Source organism: Osmia lignaria, unplaced genomic scaffold (genome assembly GCF_051020975.1).
Source record: "Osmia lignaria lignaria isolate PbOS001 unplaced genomic scaffold, iyOsmLign1 scaffold0016, whole genome shotgun sequence".
NCBI lineage: Eukaryota > Metazoa > Arthropoda > Insecta > Hymenoptera > Megachilidae > Osmia > Osmia lignaria.
Genome location: NW_027478168.1, coordinates 12,479,996 through 12,495,000, shown reverse-complemented (window position 1 = coordinate 12,495,000; position 15,005 = coordinate 12,479,996).

The window sequence follows — 15,005 nt, the reverse complement described above, 5'->3', positions numbered from 1 at the left end:
CTGTTTACAAACGGTGTATAAATGAAAGATCGCTTCAGATGGGTCGTCGCTGTTTGACGCGCGATGCTGTTCCTTTTTTTTTGTCTGTCTGTGCGTTTAGCTTCGCTAAACAAGTTAAATGGTTAAAAAGCGTCGAGAAAGCGAATACACACGCGACAAGACAAATCTAACGAGTAAAGGAACGCTCCGCTCCAAGATAAAAATGGTTGTTTACAATCAATACAGCGTTTCGGTACCCCTGATCGTAGTCTGAAACTGTGTAACAAAAGAGAGGAAAGCGAATGGTGAAGGAACTTCGAAGCCTCCGTGGCGTGGCTAGAACTTGTGATAAAAGTATGTTTGCAGCAATTATGCATGCTCCCGTTAAAACAGCATTTCAATGTCTCGCATGGCTTAAAGCTCTAGGAGGCTTCAACATTTAGAATACATACGGACTACTTCGTTTGTTAAAGATAAGCGAAGACCGCGCGACCATCGCTCGGTCGTCCAGTCCTCGAAAGCTTTGTTGCGTTCCAAAGAAGAGACAAATGGGGTTTACCCTTGCGCTAAGGGGAGAAGAAGAGAAAAGCAGTTGTTAAATCTAAGAGGTGTGTGGAGTACATCGCGTGTTGGTTAAAATTGTTAAATGAAGTATACGCGAAATGTTCTCTCGCTCTTGCTTTTCCTCTTGCTTCCGTGGCGCTCGAAAAGAAGGGATGATAAATAAAGAAACCTATTCGAAATCTCTTGTGGAACAAAAAATAATACGGACGGACGTTAAAATTGAATCGAGACGAAATGGATCGTCTTGCGAGTTGTCTTCGCTTTGAAATTGTTAAAAATTGATAAAAGCAATACGACGAAGCTGCAGTCCGCAAAATGTTTGAAGCAAAAAGGAAATAACACGAAAATTATGGGAACGTCGTGTCTCAACTTTTTTTTCCCTCTTGTGCTCGTTTCATCGAACGATAAATACAAACATTTTGAAACGAGAGAGGAGGAAAAATTGAATATGCGAAAGGTTGATTCACGCACAGTTTCTCTACGTGTTTGCTTTTTTGCTTCTTTTCGTTTATTTTTTTTTTTTTTGCATCGAGCATCATTATTCACCTTTCGATGAAACCAAAGAAATTGACGACCTCAGAGTAGGCGAGATTACCCGCTGAATTTAAGCATATTATTAAGCGGAGGAAAAGAAACTAACTAGGATTTCCTTAGTAGCGGCGAGCGAACAGGAATGAGCCCAGCACTGAATCCCGCGGTACCGCCGCTGGGAAATGTAGTGTTCAGGAGGATCCGTTTATCTCGAGACATCGAATTGCGTCCAAGTCCATCTTGAATGGGGCCATTTACCCATAGAGGGTGCCAGGCCCGTAGTGACCGGTACGCGTTTCGGGAGGATCTCTTCTTAGAGTCGGGTTGCTTGAGAGTGCAGCCCTAAGTGGGTGGTAAACTCCATCTAAGGCTAAATACGACCACGAGACCGATAGCGAACAAGTACCGTGAGGGAAAGTTGAAAAGAACTTTGAAGAGAGAGTTCAAGAGTACGTGAAACCGTTCAGGGGTAAACCTGAGAAACCCAAAAGATCGAATGGGGAGATTCATCGTCAACAACGCTGGCTCCCGTTGGTGCGCGATGCCCCGGATGGACCTTCGGGTTCCATTAGCGAGGGCACACCACCTTCGGCGAACGTTCCGGCGAGGTAGTCGTGCACTTCTCCCCTAGTAGAACGTCGCGACCCGTTGCGTGTCGGTCTACGGTCCGAGGCGGAGCCTGTCCGTCACCTTAACGGTGTTCGTGACAGACCCTCGGTTGCCTGGCCGACTGCGCGACGGTACTCAGACGGTATCAGGCCGCAACCAATCCATTTTCGAATGTGTGTGCGTCAGGACCGCCGCAAGCTAGGTTCAATTATAATTACCCGGATGTACGGACTATGCGCCGTCCCCGGGTCTGGCCAGCTGTTAGCAGGAGGAGTCCTTGGACTGGCCAAGCTTTGAATTACCGGTCGGCGACGCTATTGCTTTGGGTACTCTCAGGACCCGTCTTGAAACACGGACCAAGGAGTCTAACATGTGCGCGAGTCATTGGGATATAAATAAACCTAAAGGCGAAATGAAAGTGAATGTCGTCCTCTGCGTCGACCTAGGGAGGATGGGCCTCGTTACGATTAGGCCTCGCACTCCCGGGGCGTCTCGTTCTCATTGCGAGAAGAGGCGCACCTAGAGCGTACACGTTGGGACCCGAAAGATGGTGAACTATGCCTGGTCAGGACGAAGTCAGGGGAAACCCTGATGGAGGTCCGTAGCAATTCTGACGTGCAAATCGATCGTCGGAACTGGGTATAGGGGCGAAAGACTAATCGAACCATCTAGTAGCTGGTTCCCTCCGAAGTGTCCCTCAGGATAGCTGGCACTCGCTCGAACGTTATTGCGAGTCTCATCTGGTAAAGAGAATGATTAGAGGCCTTGGGGCCGAAACGACCTCAACCTATTCTCAAACTTTAAATGGGTGAGATCTCTGGCTTGCTTGCATCAAATGAAGCCATGAGATTTTATTATTGGATCAGAGTGCCAAGTGGGCCAATTTTGGTAAGCAGAACTGGCGCTGCGGGATGAACCAAACGCAGAGTTAAGGCGCCTAAGTCGACGCTTATGGGATACCATGAAAGGCGTTGGTTGCTTAAGACAGCAGGACGGTGGCCATGGAAGTCGGAATCCGCTAAGGAGTGTGTCACAACTCACCTGCCGAAGCAACTAGCCCTGAAAATGGCTGGCGCTGAAGCGTCGCGCCTATACTCCGCCGTCAGTGGCAAGTGGGGCTGGACAAAATTTGGTCCTCCATTAAGCCCTGACGAGTAGGAGGGTCGCGGCGGTGTGCGCAGAAGGGTCTGGGCCCTACCCTTGAGCTAAATCTGCAAATATCTCGGAAACGATGCGAGCAATGGCAAAATGTTAAGAGACCTTTTTTGTAGAGAATTAAGTTTCCTACTTTTTATGTTCTATCATATTTTTTGATCAGATGCGTAGTTTTCGAAATATATCAAGATATTTAAAAGTTCCGAAGCCGCACCAACATAATAGAGATACAGAAACACCGTGGCCCCTTTCTGTGAGATAACTCTGCACTATTGCGAGCTGCAAATACCACTTCCAGCTTAGCTGTGCAGAAGAAGCACAACAAGAACAAGAAATATCTCGGAATATGTCCGTCAGGCCCCTTCCCTTGAGCTAAATCTGCAAATATCTCGGAAACAATGCGAGCTATGGCAAAATATTAAGAGATCTTTTTTGTAGGAAATTAAGTTTCCTACTATTTATGTTCTATGATATTTTTGGATCAGATGCGTAGTTATCGAGATATATCAAGATATTTAAAAGTTCCGAAGCCGCACCAACATAATAGAGATACAGAAACACCGTGGCCCCTTTCTGTGAGATAACTCTGCACTATTGCGAGCTGCAAATGCCAGGTCCAGCTTAGCTGTGCAGAAGAAGCACAACAAGAACAAGAAATATCTCGGAATATGTCCGTCAGGCCCCTTCGCTTGAGTTAATCTGCAAATATCTCGGAAACGATACGAGCTATGGCAAAATGTTAAGAGACCCGTTTTGTAGAGAATTAAGTTTCCTACTTTTTATGTTCTATGATATTTTTTGATCAGATGCGTAGTTCTCGAGATATATTAAGATATTTAATAGTTCCGAAGCCGCACCAACATAATAGAGATACGGAAACACCGTGGCACCTTTCTGTGAGATAACTCTGAACTATTGCGAGCTGTAAATGCCAGTTCGAGCTTAGCTGTGCAGAAGAAACACAACAAGAACAAGAAATATCTCGGAATATGTCCGTCAGGCCCCTTCCTTTGAGCTAAATCTGCAAATATCTCGGAAACGATGCGAGCTATGGCAAAATGTTGAGAGACGCTTTTTGTAGAGAGTTAAATTTCCTACTTTTTATGTTCTATGATATTTTTTGATCAGATGCGTAGTTCTCGAGATATATTAAGATATTTAAAAGTTCCGAAGCCGCACCAACATAGTAGAGATACAGAAACACCGTGGCCCCTTTCTGTGAGATAACTCTGCACTATTGCGAGCTGCAAATGCCAGGTCCAGCTTAGCTGTGCAGAAGAAGCACAACAAGAACAAGAAATATCTCGGAATATGTCCGTCAGGCCCCTTCCCTTGAGCTAAATCTGCAAATATCTCGGAAACGATGCGAGCTATGGCAAAATGTTAAGAGACCTTTTTTGTAGAGAATTAAGTTTCCCACTTTTTATGTTCTATGATATTTTTTGATCAGATGCAAAGTTTTTGAGATATATCAAGATATTTAAAAGTTCCGAAGCCGCACCAACATAATAGAGATACGGAAACACCGTGGCCCCTTTCTGCGAGATAACTCTGCACTATTGCGAGCTGCAAAGGCCAGGTCCAGCTTAGCTGTGCAGAAGAAGCACAACAAGAACAAGAAATATCTCGGAATATGTCCGTCAGGCCCCTTCCCTTGAGCTAAATCTGCAAATATCTCGGAAACAATGCGAGCTATGGCAAAATATTAAGAGATCTTTTTTGTAGGAAATTAAATTTCCTACTATTTATGTTCTATGATATTTTTTGATCAGATGCATAGTTCTCAAGATATATCAAGGTATTTAAAAGTTCCGAAGCCGCACCAACATAATAGAGATACAGAAACACCGTGGCCCCTTTCTTTGAGATAACTCTGCACTATTGCGAGCTGCAAATGCCACTTCCAGCTTAGCTGTGCAGAAGAAGCACAACAAGAACAAGAAATATCTCGGAATATGTCCGTCAGGCCCCTTCCTTTGAGATATATCTGCAAATATCTCGGAAACGATGCGAGCTGTGGCAAAATCTTAAGAGACCTTTTTTGTAGGAAATTAAGTTTCGTACTATATAAGTTCTATGATATTTTTTGATCAGACGCGTAGTTTTCGAGATATATCAAGATATTTAAAAGTTCCGATGCCGCACCAACATAATGGAGATACAGAAACACCGTGGCCCCTTTCTTTGAGATAACTCTGCACTATTGCGAGCTGCAAATGCCACTTCCAGCTTAGCTGTGCAGAAGAAGAACAACAAGAAGAAGAAATATCTCGAAATATGTCCGTCAGGCCCCTTCCTTTGAGCTAAATCTGCAAATATCTCGGAAACGATGCGAGCTCTGGCAAAATGTTGAGACACCTTTTTTGTAGGAAATTAAGTTTCCTACTATTTATGTTCTATGATATTTTTTGGTCATATGCGTAGTTTTCGAGATATATCGAGATATTTAAAAGTTCCGAAGCCGCACCAACATAATAAAGATACAGAAACACCGTGGATCCTTTCTTTGAGACAACTCTGCACTATTGCGGGCTGGAAATGCCACTTCCAGCTTAGCTGTGCTGAAGAGGAACAACAAGAAGAAGAAATATCTCGAAATATGTCCGTCAGGCCCCTTCCTTTGAGCTATATCTGCAAATATCTCGGAAACCATGCGAGCTATGGCAAAATCTTAAGAGACCTTTTTTGTAGAGAATTAAGTTTCCTACTATTCATGTTCTATGATGTTTTTTGATCAGATGCGTAGTTTTCGAGATATATCATGATATTTAAAAGTTCCGAAGCCGCACCAACATAATAAAGATGCAGAAACTCCGTGGCCCCTTTCTTTGAGATAACTCTGCACTATTCCGAGCTGCAAATGCCACTTCCAGCTTAGCTGTGCAGAAGAAGATCAACAAGAAGAAGAAATATCTCGAAATATGTCCGTCAGGCCCCTTCCTTTGAGCTAAATCGGCAAATATCTCGGAAACGATGCGAGCTGTGGCAAAATGTTGAGTGACCTTTTTTGTAGGAAATTAAGTTTCCTACTATTTATGTTCTATGATATTTTTTGATCAGACGCGTAGTTTTCGAGATATATCAAGATATTTAAAAGTTCCGAAGCCGCACCAACATAATAGAGATACAGAAACACCGTGGCCCCTTTCTTTGAGATAACTCTGCACTTTGCGAGCTGCAAATGCCACTTCCAGCTTAGCTGTGCAGAAGAAGAACAACAAGAAGAAGAAATATCTCGAAATATGTCCGTCAGGCCCCTTCCCTTGAGATAAATCTGCAAATATCTCGGAAACGAAGCGAGCTATGGCAAAATGTTAAGAGACCTTTTTTGTAGAGAATTAAGTTTCCTACTTTTTATGTTCTATGATATTTTTTGATCAGAAGCGTAGTTCTCGAGATATATCAAGATATTTAAAAGTTCCGAAGCCGCACCAACATAATAGAGATACAGAAACACCGTGGCCCCTTTCTGTGAGATAACTCTGCACTATTGCGAGCTGCAAATACCACTTTCAGCTTAGCTGTGCAGAAGAAGCACAACAAGAACAAGAAATATCTCGGAATATGTCCGTCAGGCCCCTTCGCTTGAGTTAATCTGCAAATATCTCGGAAACGATGCGAGCTATGGCAAAATGTTAAGAGACCCGTTTTGTAGAGAATTAAGTTTCCTACTTTTTATGTTCTATGCTATTTTTTGATCAGATGCGTAGTTCTCGAGATATATTAAGATATTTAATAGTTCCGAAGCCGCGCCAACATAATAGAGATACGGAAACACCGTGGCCCCTTTCTGTGAGATAACTCTGAACTATTGCGAGCTGCAAATGCTAGTTCCAGCTTATCTGTGCAGAAGAAGAACAACAAGAAGAAGAAATATCTCGAAATATGTTCGTCAGGCCCCTTCCCTTGAGCTAAATCTGCAAATATCTCGGAAACGATGCGAGCTATGGCAAAATGTTAAGAGACCTTTTTTGTAGAGAATTATGTTTCCTACTTTTTATGTTCTATGATATTTTTGCTTCAGATGCGTAGTTTTCGAGATATATCAAGATATTTAAAAATTCCGAAGCCGCACCAACATAATAGAGATACGGAAACACCGTGGCCCCTTTCTGTGAGATAACTCTGCACTATTGCGAGCTGCAAACGCCAGTTCCAGCTTAGCTGTGCAGAAGAAGCACAACAATAACAAGAAATATCTCGGAATATGTCCGTCAGGCCCCTTCCCTTGAGCTAAATCTGCAAATATCTCGGAAGCGATGCGAGCTATGGCAAAATGTTGAGAGACCTTTATTGTAGAGAATTAAGTTTCCTACTTTTTATGTTCTATGATATTTTTGGATCAGATGCGTAGTTTTCGAGATATATCAAGATATTTAAAAGTTCCGAAGCCGCACCAACATAATAGAGATACAGAAACACCGTGGCCCCTTTCTGTGAGATAATTCTGCACTATTGCGAGCTGCAAATGGCACTTCCAGCTTATCTGTGCAGAAGAAGAACAACAAGAAGAAGAAATATCTCGAAATATGTCCGTCAGGCCCCTTCCCTTGAGCTAAATCTGCAAATATCTCGGAAACGATGCGAGCTATGGCAAAATGTTAAGAGACCTTTTTTGTAGAGAATTAAGTTTCCTACTTTTTATGTTCTATGATATTTTTGCTTCAGATGCGTAGTTTTCGAGATATATCAAGATATTTAAAAATTCCGAAGCCGCACCAACATAATAGAGATACGGAAACACCGTGGCCCCTTTCTGTGAGATAACTCTGCACTATTGCGAGCTGCAAACGCCAGTTCCAGCTTAGCTGTGCGGAAGAAGCACAACAAGTACAAGAAATATTTCCGAATATGTTCGTCAGGCCCCTTCCCTTGAGATACATCTGCAAATATCTCGGAAACGAAGCGAGCTATGGCAAAATGTTAGGAAACCTTTTTTGTAGAGAATTAAGCTTCCTACTTTTTATGTTCTATGCTATTTTTTCATCAGATGAGTAGTTCTCGTGATGTATCAAGATATTTAAAAGTTCCGAAGCCGCACCAACATAATAGAGATACAGAAACACCGTGGCCCCTTTCTGTGAGATAATTCTGCACTATTGCGAGCTGCAAATGCCACTTCCAGCTTATCTGTGCAGAAGAAGAACAACAAGAAGAAGAAATACCTCGAAATATGTCCGTCAGTCCCCTTCCCTTGAGATAAATCTGCAAATATCTCGGAAACGAAGCGAGCTATGGCAAAATGTTAGGAGACCTTTCTTGTAGAGAATTAAGTTTCCTACTTTTTATGTAGTATGATATTTTTTGATCAGATGCAAAGTTTTCGAGATATATCAAGATATTTAAAAGTTCCGAAGCCGCACCAACATAATAGAGATACGGAAACACCGTGGCCCCTTTCTGCGAGATAACTCTGCACTATTGCGAGCTGCAAATGCCAGGTCCAGCTTAGCTGTGCAGAAGAAGCACAACAAGAACAAGAAATATCTCGGAATATGTCCGTCAGGCCCCTTCCCTTGAGCTAAATCTGCAAATATCTCGGAAAGAATGCGAGCTATGGCAAAATATTATGAGATCTTTTTTGTAGGAAATTAAGTTTCCTACTATTTATGTTCTACGATGTTTTTTGATCAGATGGTTAGTTTTCGAGATATATCAAGATATTTAAAAGTATCGAAGCCGCACCAACATAATAAAGATACAGAAACACCGTGGCCCCTTTCTTTGAGATAACTCTGCACTATTGCGAGCTGGAAATGCCCCTTCCAGTTTAGCTGTGCAGAAGAAGAACAACAAGAAGATGAAATATCTCGAAATATGTCCGTCAGGCCCCTTCCTTTGAGATAAATATGCAAATATCTCGGAAACGATGCGAGCTCTGGCAAAATGTTGAGAGACGTTTTTTGTAGGAAATTAGTAAGTTTCCTACTATTTATGTTCTTTGATATTTTTTGATCAGAAGCGTAGTTTTCCAGATATATCAAGATATTTAAAAGTTCCGAAGCCGCACCAACATAATAGAGATACAGAAACACCGTGGCCCGTTTCTTTGAGATAACTCTGCACTATTGCGAGCTGCAAATGCCACTTCCAGCTTAGCTGTGCAGAAGAAGAACAACAAGAAGAAGAAATATCTCGAAATATGTCCGTCAGGCCCCTTCCTTTGAGCTAAATCTGCAAATATCTCGGAAACGATGCGAGCTCTGGCAAAATGTTGAGACACCTTTTTTGTAGGAAATTAAGTTTCCTACTATTTATGTTCTATGATATTCTTTGGTCATATGCTTGGTTTTCGAGATATATCGAGATATTTAAAAGTTCCGAAGCCGCACCAACATAATAAAGATACAGAAACACCGTGGATCCTTTCTTTGAGATAACTCTGCACTATTGCGGGCTGGAAATGTCACTTCCAGGTTAGCTGTGCTGAAGAGGAACAACAAGAAGAAGAAATATCTCGAAATATGTCCGTCAGGCCCCTTCCCTTGAGCTATATCTGCAAATATCTCGGAAACGATACGAGCTATGGCAAAATGTTGAGAGACCTTTTTTGTAGGAAATTAAGTTTCCTACCATTTATGTTCTATGATATTTTTTGGTCAGATGCGTAGTTTTGGAGATATATGGAGATATTTAAAAGTTCCGACGCCGCACCAACATAATAAAGATACAGAAACACCGTGGATCCCTACTTTGAGATAACTCTGCACTATTGCGGGCTGGAAATGCCACTTCCAGCTTAACTGTGCTGAAGAGGAAAAACAAGAAGAAGAAATATCTCGAAATATGTCCGCCAGGCCCCTTCCCTTGAGCTATATCTGCAAATATCTCGGAAACGATGCGAGCTATGGCAAAATCTTAAGAGACCTTTTTTGTAGAGAATTAAGTTTCCTACTATTCATGTTCTATGATGTTTTTTGATCAGATGCTTAGTTTTCGAGATATATCAAGATATTTAACAGTTCTGAAGCCGCACCAACATAATAAAGATACAGAAACACCGTGGCCGCTTTCTTTGAGATAACTCTGCACTATTGCGAAGTGCAAATGCCACTTCCAGCTTAGCTGTGCAGAAGAAGAACAACAAGAAGAAGAAATATCTCGAAATATGTCCGTCAAGCCCCTTCCTTTGAGCTAAATCTGCAAATATCTCGGAAACGATGCGAGCTCTGGCAAAATATTGAGAGACCTTTTTTGTAGGAAATTAGCAAGTTTCCTACTATTTATGTTCTATGATATTTTTTGATGAGAAGCGTACTTTTCCAGATATATCAAGATATTTAAAAGTTCCGAAGCCGCACCAACATAATAGAGATACAGAAACACCGTGGCCCGTTTCTTGGAGACAACTCTGCACTATTGCGGGCTGGAAATGCCACTTCCAGCTTAGCTGTGCTGAAGAGGAACAACAAGAAGAAGAAATATCTCGAAATATGTCCGTCAGGCCCCTTCCTTTGAGCTAAATCTGCAAATATCTCGGAAACGATGCGAGCTCTGGCAAAATGTTGAGACACCTTTTTTGTAGGAAATTAAGTTTCCTACTATTTATGTTCTATGATATTTTTTGGTCATATGCGTAGTTTTCGAGATATATCGAGATATTTAAAAGTTCCGAAGCCGCACCAACATAATAAAGATACAGAAACACCGTGGATCCTTTCTTTGAGATAACTCTGCACTATTGCGGGCTGGAAATGCCACTTCCAGCTTAGCTGTGCTGAAGAGGAACAACAAGAAGAAGAAATATCTCGAAATATGTCCGTCAGGCCCCTTCCTTTGAGCTAAATCTGCAAATATCTCGGAAACGATGCGAGCTCTGGCAAAATGTTGAGACACCTTTTTTGTAGGAAATTAAGTTTCCTACTATTTATGTTCTATGATATTTTTTGGTCATATGCGTAGTTTTCGAGATATATCGAGATATTTAAAAGTTCCGAAGCCGCACCAACATAATAAAGATACAGAAACACCGTGGATCCTTTCTTTGAGATAACTCTGCACTATTGCGGGCTGGAAATGCCACTTCCAGCTTAGCTGTGCTGAAGAGGAACAACAAGAAGAAGAAATATCTCGAAATATGTCCGTCAGGCCCCTTCCTTTGAGCTAAATCTGCAAATATCTCGGAAACGATGCGAGCTCTGGCAAAATGTTGAGACACCTTTTTTGTAGGAAATTAAGTTTCCTACTATTTATGTTCTATGATATTTTTTGGTCATATGCGTAGTTTTCGAGATATATCGAGATATTTAAAAGTTCCGAAGCCGCACCAACATAATAAAGATACAGAAACACCGTGGATCCTTTCTTTGAGATAACTCTGCACTATTGCGGGCTGGAAATGCCACTTCCAGCTTAGCTGTGCTGAAGAGGAACAACAAGAAGAAGAAATATCTCGAAATATGTCCGTCAGGCCCCTTCCCTTGAGCTATATCTGCAAATATCTCGGAAACGATGCGAGCTCTGGCAAAATGTTGAGACACCTTTTTTGTAGGAAATTAAGTTCCCTACTATTTATGTTCTATGATATTTTTTGATCAGATCCTTAGTTTTCGAGATATATCAAGATATTTGAAAGTTCCGAAGCCTCACCAACATTATAAAGATACATAAACACCGTGGCCACATTCTTTGAAATAACTCTGCACTATTTCGAGCTGCAAATGCCACTTACAGCTTAGCTGTGCAGAAGAAGAACAACAAGAAGAAGAAATATCTCGAAATATGTCCGTCAGGCCCCTTCCCTTGAGCTATATCTGCAAATATCTCGGAAACGATGCGAGCTATGGCAAAATGTTAAGAGACCTTTTTTGTAGAGAATTAAGTTTCCTACTATTCACGCTCTATGATGTTTTTTGATCAGATGCGTAGTTTTCGTGATATATCAAGACATTTAAAAGTTCCGAAGCGGCACCAACATAATAAAGATACACAAACACCGTGGATCCTTTCTTTGAGATAACTCTGCACTATTGCGGGCTGGAAATGCCACTTCCAGCTTAGCTGTGCTGAAGAGGAACAACAAGAAGAAGAAATATCTCGAAATATGTCCGTCAGGCCCCTTCCCTTGAGCTATATCTGCAAATATCTCGGAAACGATGCGAGCTCTGGCAAAATGTTGAGACACCTTTTTTGTAGGAAATTAAGTTTCCTACTATTCATGATCTATGATATTTTTTGATCAGATGCTTAGTTTTCGAGATATATCAAGATATTTGAAAGTTCCGAAGCCGCACCAACATAATAAAGATACAGAAACACCGTGGCCCCTTTCTTTGAGATAACTCTGTACTATTGCGAGCTGGAAATGCCACTTCCAGTTTAGCTGTGCAGAAGAAGAACAACAAGAAGAAGAAATATCTCGAAATATGTCCGTCAAGCCCTTTCCTTTGAGCTAAATCTGCAAATATCTCGGAAACGATGCGAGCTCTGGCAAAATGTTGAGAGACCTTTTTTGTAGGAAATTAGTAAGTATCCTACTATTTATGTTCTATGATATTTTTTGATGAGAAGCGTAGTTTTCGAGATATATCGAGATATTTAAAAGTTCCGAAGCCGCACCAACATAATAAAGATACAGAAACACCGTGGATCCTTTCTTTGAGATAACTCTGCACTATTGCGGGCTGGAAATGCCACTTCCAGCTTAGCTGTGCTGAAGAGGAACAACAAGAAGAAGAAATATCTCGAAATATGTCCGTCAGGCCCCTTCCCTTGAGCTATATCTGCAAATATCTTGGAAACGATACGAGCTATAGCAAAATGTTGAGAGACCTTTTTTGTAGGAAATTAAGTTTCCTACCATTTATGTTCTATGATATTTTTTGGTCAGATGCGTAGTTTTGGAGATATATGGAGATATTTAAAAGTTCCGACGCCGCACCAACATAATAAAGATACAGAAACACCGTGGATCCCTACTTCGAGATAACTCTGCAATATTGCGGGCTGGAAATGCCACTTCCAGCTTCACTGTGCTGAAGAGGAACAACAAGAAGAAGAAATATCTCGAAATATGTCCGCCAGGCCCCTTCCCTTGAGCTATATCTGCAAATATCTCGGAAACGATACGAGCTATAGCAAAATGTTAAGAGACCTTTTTTGTAGCGAATTATGTTTCCTACAATTTATGTTCTATGATATTTTTTGATCAGAAGCGTAGTTTTCGAGATATATCGAGATATTTAAAAATTCCGAAGCCGCACCAACGTAATAGAGATACAGAAACACCGTGGCCCCTTTCTTTGCGATAACTCTGCACTATTGCGAGCTGCAAATGCCACTTCCAGCTTAGCTGTGCAGAAGAAGAACAACAAGAAGAAATATCTCGAAATATATCCGTCAGGCACCTTCCCTTGAGATAAATCTGCAAATATCTCGGAAACGAAGCGAGCTATGGCAAAATGTTAAGAGACCTTTTTTGTAGAGAATTAAGTTTCCTACTTTTTATGTTGTATGATATTTTTTGATCAGATGCGTAGTTCTCGAGATATATCAAGATATTTAAAAGTTCCGAAGCCGCACCAACATAGTAGAGATACACAAACACCGTGGCCCCTTCCTTCGAGATAACTCTGCACTATTGCGAGCTGGAAATGCCACTTCCAGTTTAGCTGTGCAGAAGAAGAACAACAAGAAGAAGAAATATCTCGAAATATGTCCGTCAGGACCCTTCCCTTGAGATAAATCTGCAAATATCTCGGAAACGAAGCGAGCTATGGCAAAATGTTAAGAGACCTTTTTTGTAGAGAATTATGTTTCCTACAATTTATGTTCTATGATATTTTTTGATCAGAAGCATAGTTTTCGAGATATATCGAGATATTTAAAAGTTCCGAAGCCGCACCAACATAATAGAGATACAGAAACACCGTGGCCCCTTTCTTTGGGATAACTCTGCACTATTGCGAGCTGGAAATGCCACTTCCAGTTTAGCTGTGCAGAAGAAGAACAACAAGAAGAAGAAATATCTCGAAATATGTCCGTCAGGACCCTTCCCTTGAGATAAATCTGCAAATATCTCGGAAACGAAGCGAGCTATGGCAAAATGTTAAGAGACCTTTTTTCTAGAGAATTATGTTTCCTACAATTTATGTTCTATGATATTTTTTGATCAGAACCGTAGTTTTCGAGATATGTCGAGATATTTAAAAGTTCCGAAGCCGCACCAACATAATAGAGATACAGAAACACCGTGGCCCCTTTCTTTGAGATAACTCTGCACTATTGCGAGCTGCAAATGCCACTTCCAGCTTAGCTGTGCAGAAGAAGAACAACAAGAAGAAGAAATATCTCGAAATATGTCCGTTAGGCCCCTCCCCTTGAGATAAATCTGCAAATATCTCGGAAACGAAGCGAGCTATTGCAAAATGTTGAGAAACCTTTTTTGTAGAGAATTAAGTTTCCTACTTTTTATCTTCTATGATATTTTTTGATCAGATGCGCAGTTCTCGAGATATATCAAGATATTTAAAAGTTCCGAAGCTGCACCAACATAATAGAGATACAGAAACACCGTGGCCCCTTTCTTTGCGATAACTCTGCACTATTGCGAGCTGCAAATGCCACTTCCAGCTTAGCTGTGCAGAAGAAGAACAACAAGAAGAAATATCTCGAAATATGTCCGTCAGGCACCTTCCCTTGAGATAAATCTGCAAATATCTCGGAAACGAAGCGAGCTATGGCAAAATGTTAAGAGACCTTTTTTGTAGAGAATTAAGTTTCCTACCTTTTATGTTGTATGATATTTTTTGATCAGATGCGTAGTTCTCGAGATATATCAAGATATTTAAAAGTTCCGAAGCCGCACCAACATAATAGAGATACAGAAACACCGTGGCCCCTTTCTTTGGGATAACTCTGCACTATTGCGAGCTGGAAATGCCACTTCCAGTTTAGCTGTGCAGAAGAAGAACAACAAGAAGAAGAAATATCTAGAAATATGTCCGTCAGGACCCTTCCCTTGAGATAAATCTGCAAATATCTCGGAAACGAAGCGAGCTATGGCAAAACGTTAAGAGACCTTTTTTGTAGAGAATTATGTTTCCTACAATTTATGTTCTATGATATTTTTTGATCAGAACCGTAGTTTTCGAGATATGTCGAGATATTTAAAAGTTCCGAAGCCGCACCAACATAATAGAGATACAGAAACACCGTGGCCCCTTTCT